Raw genomic sequence first — 8428 nt, 5'->3', positions numbered from 1 at the left:
GAGCGTGGTCCAGAGGTAGAGATGTGGGCTGCAGGTGAGTGCATTCTCGGGCCCCATGGATTTCTGGCCTCAAGGGGAGGAGGAAGGGCCAGAATGGGAATGGGTGCATCTGAGTAAGGGTGGAGCTGAACCTGCTGCTGGGTGTCACCTGCATTTCTCAAGCCAAATGATGCCTTACATGGGCCACCCATGAGAGCTAGTCTTCCTCAGAGGGGACTGTTTCGGAGGAAAATGATTACCCTTGACTGTCTTCTGAGTTCTCTTAGGTAATCCACCTTTCCTATCTGTCTCTCTCTCTCTCTCTCTCTCTCTCTTTTGAGACAGAGTCTTGCTCACTTACCCAGGCTGGAGTGCAGTGGCGCAATCATAGCTCACTGCAACCTCGAACTCCCAGGCTAAAGCGATCCTCCCACCTCAGCCTCCTGAGTAGCTGGGACCACAGGCATGCACCACCACTCTTGGGTAATTTTGTTGTTGTTGTTGCTATGGGGGTCTCACAATGTTGTCCAGGTGGGTCTCCAATTCCTGGCCTCCTTGTTAAAGAACAAGCCAAACTTGGAGAAAGATCGATGTCCCAGAAGCCGGCAGCAGGGGCTTTTGGTTGGCAACCTCTCAAATACACTGTGGGTGGTGGAGGTTCCCTGAAGCAGAGCCCCGATCCCCATCCAGGCCAGGGAGTTGAAGGCAGATTAAATCATACGAAGGAAGCTAAGACAGTTTCCTTTAAAGGTTTTCATTTATTAGTCATTTCTGAAGCAGTTAATTCTCTTTTCTTATTAAAAAAAAAAAAAGGTGTGTTTCATCCAGAGTTATATCAGAGTGATTAAAATGATTTTTCTACTGGGGATACAGCTCCCCGGATCAGAAAAAAAAAAAAAAATCTCTTTTTTTCAATGAACCACAAAAATAAAACCAAAAGAGAACATCAACAATCAAAAATAATCCCCAAATATCCAGGACTAAAAATAAAATATTTATTGATCTATCACAGCGAGACACAAAAAGATGGGCGGGGCAGGAGTGGGAACTGCTCTGAAGTTCAGTGGACCGAGGGAGGGATGGGGGGATACAGTACTGCATGTGGGGACACCCCGGGTGGGGAGGAGATGCCTAGCACCCCAGTCTGCACAGCCCCGCACACCCTGGGGGAGTGTAGGATGGGGGTGGAGGCAGGGCACAGGCTGCCACAACAGGTCAACCAGGTTGATGGTGGGTGCACCCAGCCAGCTAGTGGTGCCGGGCGGTCAACTGGGGACATGGATGGATGGACGGATGGGCGAATGGACGGACGGGCGGATGGATTCCACAAGAGCAAGGTGGCTATTCCCAGTGTGGGGTGGTTTTCCAACCCAAAGGTGCCCCAGATGTGGGGAACAGCGATCGGTGGGGAGGAGACGGCCAAGTGGACGCAGGAGAGGAGGGATGCTATGGGCAAATCCAGCTTTGAGGCTTCAGGTGCTTGGGTACCAACTGGACGGCAGCCAAGGGTGGGTCCTGGTAGGCAGGGGGAGCTGGGACTGCCCAGGAAGTGTGTGCACCATCTTTAGAGGAGTCCCAGGGAGGGGGTTCCCCGAGGGGCCATCCTTCCCTCCTCCCTCCCCCCAGGAAGATAAGAGCACCGGCGTGTAGCACCAAGTTTCCCTGGAGATGGAGGCTGTGTGGAGGGGGAGCTCCTAGGTGGGAAGGGATGGGGTGGGGGGCCAGGACCACACAGCCCTTGCCTCTGAAGTAGGGGGCCCCCTGGTCGAGGCACTTGGCCGCTCCCCTCTTATTTCCTTGCCCTGTGGATCTGCAAGGCCGCCCGGCCTGCCCGTTCCCTCCTGGGGTGGGGAGTCGGAGGGGCATGGGATGGGGTTACAAAGGGTTTACATTCTCCACCAAGCAGTAGCACCAACGTTGATGAGGTCGTGAGTCAGGGGTCCTAGGAAGCTCATTTTCTCTTCCGGCCACAAGCTTTCCCCAGGCAGGCCCCACCTGGATGGGAGGAGGTGCACATCACTGTGAGTCTGGCCCCTCTCAGTTTCGGCTCTAATCCCCACCTGCTCTGACCCACTCGGATGGAGGCTCCAAGAAGTCACCAGAAGCCAAGCCGTGGCCCCAGGCCAAACTCACACCTGATCCATGCCATCAACTTCCACTGGACAGATGGGGCGGGAGAAGCCCCCAAGATATTACTTGGATGAAACCAACACTCGCAGAAAAGGGGGCAGGTCATAGGGCCTGGCTGGGGAAGGACTGGGCCCGGCACTAGCTCCTGGCTCCACTGCTCCAAGAAGCCTTTCGGGGAAAGGCTAAGGGCAGCTCCATCAAGGAACATGAGATGAAGGGAGAGTCAGTGTCTGCAGGAGATGGCTCTGTCAGGGAGTGGGGTGGACCCATACATCTGAGAGGGCATCAGATAAGTAAATCAAGGCCCAGTAGAGGGAGAGAGGGTCTTATCCACATAGTGTGTGAGCTGGGACCCAAACGCAGGATTCCTACACCTCCTGGGAATGGTCTGATGGGTGAACTCTGTTTCAAGGCACCAGTCTGTGTTAGTTAAGGCATCATTGTCTAGCAGCGGGGCAGGGAGTAGTTCCTACCCCTGCTTGAGCCAGCTATGGCTCCTTACCGCCACCTGGTGGCAGTGAGCAGAGAGTAGGGCAGGAACAGACATCTGCCTCTGAAGTTTCTGTTTTTTGTTTCGAGACGCAACCGTCTTGCTCTGTCGTCACCCAGGCTGGAGGGCAGTGGTGCGGTCTCAGCTCACTGCAACCTCCGCCTCCTGGGTTCAAGCAATTCTCCTGTCTCAGCCTCCAGAGTAGCTGGGATTATAGGCGCACACCACCACACCCGGCTAATTTTTGTATCTTTAGTAGAGACGGGGTTTTGCCATGTTGACCAGGCTGGGGTCTCGAACTCCTGATCTCAGGTGACCCACCTGTCTCAGCCTCCCAAAGTGTTGGGATTACAGGCATAAGCCACCACACCCAGCCCTCTCTCTGAAGTTTGTCCCCTGGTTTGGGAAATGCCATGATAGGGCCACAAGCAAGACTGTCACCCTGTTGAAAGCTGGGCACCCTGGAAACAATCAGTTTGGTTTTGCCTCTGCCCCTCCCACCCCGGCCTCAGCTGTCTCATCTGTGCAATGGGGAACAGGACTGTGTGGAAGAGAATTCACAGTCCTGAGTAACCACAGGGGCACAGCTGTGACTTCTCTGGGACTCCTTTTGGTATTATATGGAGGACCTTGCGGGGAGATAAAAGAACCGCCCACACCCTCCCCAGAGGTGGATCGGCATATTTTATTTTTGAGGCAGGATCTTGCTCTATTGTCCAGGCTGCAGTGCGGTGGCACAATCACAGCTCACCGCATCCTTGAACTCCTGGGCTCAAGTGATCCTCTCGCCTCAGCCTCCAGAGTACCTGAGACTACAGATGTGCACCACCACCCCCAGCTAAGTTTTAAAATTTCTGTAGAGACAGGGTCTCACTCTGTTGCCCAGTCTGGTCTCAAATTCCTGGGCTCAAGCGATCTCATGCCCCGGCCTCCCAAAGTGCTGGGATTACAGGCGTGAGCCATCGCGCCTGGCTAGGTCTGCATCTTTTTTTTCTTTTTTGAGATGGATTTTCGCCCTTGTTGATCAGGGTGGAGTGCAATGGCATGATCTCGGCTCACTGCAACCTCTGCCTCCCCAGTTCAAGAGATTCTCCTGCCTCAGCCTCCAAAGTAACTGGAATTACAGGCGTCTACCACCATGCCTGGCTAAGTTTTTGTATTTTCAGTAGAGACGGGGTTTCACCATGTTGGCCAGGCTGGTTTTGAACTCCTGACCTCAGGTGATCCACTCGTCTTGGCCTCCCAAAGTGCTGGGATTACAAGCGTGAGCCACCACGCCCGGCCAGGTCTGCATCTTTGTGAAGGAATGTGGCTTAGCCCTAGGTGGTAGCTTCAGCCCTTGCTGCCCAGCCCAGGGCACCTTGCGCACCCCACGCCCACAGCCTCCGGTTTCCCTGACTCTGCGGCTCCAGTGGTCCCAGCCCTTCTCCTTCCCTTCTCCTCCAGTGTTTTTCTTCTCTTTTCCAGTTGACTTCCTGTAGCAGGCTAAGGGACTTTGGGAGGGACAGCCAGGCCTGGCCCGGGGTGAGCTTGGAGGGTCCTGAGTCCACACCCAGCTCTGAATATCTGTGTGGGAGGTAGGAGGGATGGGCAGGAGGTATCCATCACCCTTCCCTAACCTCCCTGCTCCAGAACCCGGGCTGGTGGACCATCCCTCCACCTCTGTCTCTGGCTCTCCTGCCCTGCCTCTTTAGGGGGCTGAATCTCTACTCACCTTGGTATCCCAGGGCTCCCAGGGCCCCTCCAAAGGGCTTGGGAGGTTTTCCTGTGGATGGGGAGGACAGGATGGAGGAGGGAGCTGGGCTTTCCTGCCTCTCCCAGCCCCTTCACCTTGGACCTGGCCTCCATTCTGTCTCAGCAGGTTCCAAAGTCCTTCCTGCCTCCAGCCCGTCCCTCAGCCCCACCTAGCCTGTCCCCCTCTGTCCAGCTATGCTCCTATGTTTCTTGCAAATCACAGATGCATTCTGTCTGTGGAGACCTAAGCGACTCAGCAGGTGCCCCACCCCACCCCACCCCAGTCAGCCCTGACACATTTCCCAGTTTTGGTCTTGCCCACGTGACCACTCAGCTTCCCCTCCCAGCCCACCCTGCTTGCCCTGACCTTATTCTTCCCTTACACAGCTTATTTTTCTTTCTTTTTGAAATATTTTAGGCTGGGCATGGTGGCTCATGCCTGTAATCCCAGCACTTTGGGAGGCTGAGGCAGGCGGATCACTTGAGGTCAGGAGTTCAACACCAGCCTGGCCAACATGGTGAAACCCCATCTCTACTAAAAATACAAAAATTAGCCAGGTGTGGTGGTGGGCGCCTGTAATCCCAGCTACTCAGGAGGCTGAGACAGGAGAATCGCTTGAACCCAGGAGGCGGAGGCTGCAGTGAGCTGAGATCATGCCATTGTACTACAGCCGGGGCAATGGAGCAAGACTCCATCTCAAAAAAAAAAAAAAAAAAAGAAGAAAGAAAGAAATATTTTGTAGACATGGGGTCTTGTTATGTTGCCCAGGTTGGTCTCGAATTCCTGGCCTCAAGCGATCCTCCTGCCTCAGCCTCCCAAAGTGCTGGGATTACAAGCATGAGCCACCACACCGGACCTTGTCAATCTCTTCAGTTAGACAGTAAACTCCAGGGTGACTCAGGTCCCTGTCTGCCTCTGGGTGCCTTGTCAAGGGCCAGGCCAGGAGCCCCAGGAATCAGGATCCTTGGCTCCTTTCCCCACAGCCTAGCGCTGGAGTTCCAGCTTCCACGATTCTCCTGTGGGCTCCCTGAACCCCCCACGCCAGGGGGCCAGCCCAGATCCATGGTCACTCCAGTCACCCCATGAAGGGAACTCAGGGGCTCCCTGCTTGAAATGGGCCCCACCAGGCATCAGGTGACTTCTTGTTGCAGACTCACCACCAACTCCCAAGCCTCCAGCGCCGCCACCTGCAAGGCGAAGAGAGGGGCTGTGAGTGTATCCGCTTCTGGGGCGCCCGTCAAGCCCTCTCAGACAGCATGGGTTCAGCCTGAGGCTCGGGGCGGGGGCAGTGTGGGCTGCAAAGGGCCAAGTTCTGGGCTTGTGTGCCAGGGGCCCTGGGCTCTGCCTCTGCTCACTGTGTGATCATGGAGCAGTCCCTGGCACTCTCCGAGCCTCAGTTTCCCCCCTTTACAACATGGTGGAAAAGCTATCTGTCCTCCATGGACCTTGAGGAGCATGAAATCTGAGTTTTTTTTTTTTTTTTTTTTTTTTTTTTTTAAACAGAGTCTTGCTTTGTTGCCCAGGCTGGAGCACAGTGGCGCCATCTCAGCTCACTGCAACCTCCACCTCCTGGGTTCAGCCGATTCTCCTGCCTCAGCCTCCCAAGTATCTGGGATTACAGGTGTGCACCACCACACATGGCTAATTTTTGTATTTTTAATAGAGACAGGGTTTCGTCATGTTGGCCAGGCTGGTCTCAAACTCCTGACCTCAGGTGGTCTACCTGCCTTGATCTCCCAAAGTGCTGGGATTACAGGCGTGAGCCACCACACCTGGCCATGAACTGTTTTTAAAAACCGAATGTTCCCTGTTTTTGTAAGAGGTCAGCAAGAAGGAGAGGAGGCTCTGTGTTCAGCTTGGGGTCCAGCCTCGTGTGACCTGATGCTGTGGGGTCCACCCGTGGGTGCTGGCTCAGCCCTTCTGAACAGGAGATGACACAGGAGAGGAGGGAGGAGGTGGCTGGCGCTCTAGGGCAGGGCCCAGGGGCCGGGAGCCTGGCGTACCTGGGAAAATGGGAGACAATCCGAAGCCAGGTCTTGCTGCCACTCCTGCAGGAGAGATTTCGGGTTGGTGGGTTGGTAGGGGTGGGAACTGGCTCTAGCCTCATCACTCTCTGCCTGCACTGGCTCACCCAAGACCCTCTGTCTGGGATCATCTTCTCTCCATCCCCCTACTATGTAATTTTTAATATTTTATTTTATTATTATTTTTTGAGACAGGGTCTTGCTCTGTCACCCAGGCTGGAGTGCAGTGGTGCGATCTTGGCTCACTGTAACCTCTGCTTCCCAGGCTCCAGTGATTCTCCCGCCTCAGCCTCCCGAGTAGCTGGGATTATAGGTGCCCACCACGTCTGGCTAATTTTTGTTTTTTTTTTTTTCAGTAGAGACTGGGTTTCACCATGTTGACCAGACTGGTCTTGAACTCCCGACCTCAAGTGATCTGCCCACCTAGGCTTCACAAAGTGCTGGGATTACAGGTGTGAGCCACCGCGCCCAGCCAATTTCCCCCATTATAGCCAGAGCAGCTTTCTCAACACAACGTGCCCCCAGCTAGCAACCAGGTGTGGCACCCCATGGTCTCAACCCTGAGCTCAGCCTGGCACTGTCCCCAACCTTACAGCTTGCCCCTTTGCCCAGTACATCTGCGGTCCTAGAGTACCCTCTCCAGTCCCAGTCTCCTGTCCTCATGTGGACATGGGCTCCGGGAGTCCCCACTGCTAGACAGATAGGCCCTCTCTAGACCTGGACAGAGCTGAGGACTACAGAGCAGAGCTGGCCGCCCCTACCTCCAAGTGGGAACTGCCCGATACCCCCTAGGACACCTCCAAGGCCAGCAGCACCTGAGAAGAGGCAGGTGGGGTCAGGATAAGGCACTCCCATCTGGAAGAGGCCCTGACATCCCTGCTGGGTTCTGGGGTAAGGGATGTCCCAGACAAGATCTTCAGGGTTGGTGGAGCCAGAGGGAGGCCTGAGCTGGGCTGGGGGAGGGTGGTGATGGGCATAGCAGGGGGTGCAGGCCACTGGCAGGAAGGCATCAGAGGGGAACTCACCGTATTTAGCTGCTTTGGCGGCTGCAGCTGGAGACACACCTGGGGAGATGAGGCACATGATGGCTCAGGAATGCCACCTGTCAGGCCCTGTCTCCTTTTTTTTTTTTTTTTTTGAGGCAGTCTCGCTCTGTCGCCCAGGCTGGAGTGCAGTGGCGTGATCTCGGTTCACTGCAACCTCAGCCTCCTAGGTTCAAGCGATTCTCCTGCCTCAGCCTCCTAAGTAGCTGGAATTACAGGCACCCACCACCATGCCTGGCTAATTTTTGTATTTTTGGCAGAGACGGGTTTCACCATGTTGGCCAGGCTGGTCTTGAACTCCTGACCTCAGGTGATCCACCTGCCTTGGCCTCCCAAAGTGCTGAGATTACAGGTGTGAGCCACCGCACCTGGCTGAGCCCTGTCTTCTGACCTACTCACCCTTTACCATCTGCCCACGGACTCATCCTCCCAGTATGTATCCCCCTATCTTTCCTTCATCTGTCTAGGGTCTTGCTCTGTTGCCCAGGCTGGAATACAGTGGCTTGATCACAGCTCACTGCAGCCCTGAACTCCCAGGTTCAAGTGATCTTCCTGCCTCAGCCTCCCAAGTAGCTGAAACTACAGGCACACACCATGCCCGGCTAAGTTTAAAATATTTCGTAGAGATGGGGGTGGGGTGGGGAGGGTCTTCCTACGTTGTCCAGGCTGGTCTCAAACTCCTGGCCTCAAGCAATCCACCTACCTAAGCCTCCCAAAGTGTTGGGATTACAGGCATGAGCCACCATGCCCCGCCCCACAAGTCCTTAATTGTTAAGCTCCTCTCGTGTGTCTGGTCTTGTGGAACTCACAGGAAGAGCTGTGCAGGCCGGTTTAGAGGGGGAGACACAATGACAGCCCAAGAAAGGGGGAAATGGCCACGCAAGGTCGGCCACGATGGCGGAGACTTAGGGAAAGAAATTTCTTTTTTTTCTTTTTTTTTTTTGAGAAGGAGTCTCTCTCTGTTGCCTAGGCTGGAGTGCAGTGGCGCGATCTCGGCTCACTGCAAGCTCCGCCTCCTAGGTTTACA

General features: G+C 55.0%; 1 long non-coding RNA gene across 1 annotated transcript; it reads right to left on the bottom strand.

Annotated features, from left to right (window-relative positions):
- Positions 1–952: 952 nt before the first annotated feature.
- LOC113220578 lies at positions 953–7424 on the bottom strand. The gene is made up of 4 exons (XR_003307414.1): positions 7384–7424; positions 7120–7173; positions 6338–6382; positions 953–1974 (listed from the first exon to the last, which is right to left on the bottom strand). It is a non-coding gene; the product is annotated as an uncharacterized LOC113220578 (long non-coding RNA).
- Between the last annotated feature and the right edge of the window lie 1004 nt (positions 7425–8428).

Source organism: Piliocolobus tephrosceles, unplaced genomic scaffold (assembly GCF_002776525.5).
Source record: "Piliocolobus tephrosceles isolate RC106 unplaced genomic scaffold, ASM277652v3 unscaffolded_4507, whole genome shotgun sequence".
In the NCBI taxonomy this organism is placed as follows: domain Eukaryota; kingdom Metazoa; phylum Chordata; class Mammalia; order Primates; family Cercopithecidae; genus Piliocolobus; species Piliocolobus tephrosceles.
Note: the sequence above shows the minus strand (reverse complement) of the source record. Positions and strands in the feature narration are given on the sequence as shown.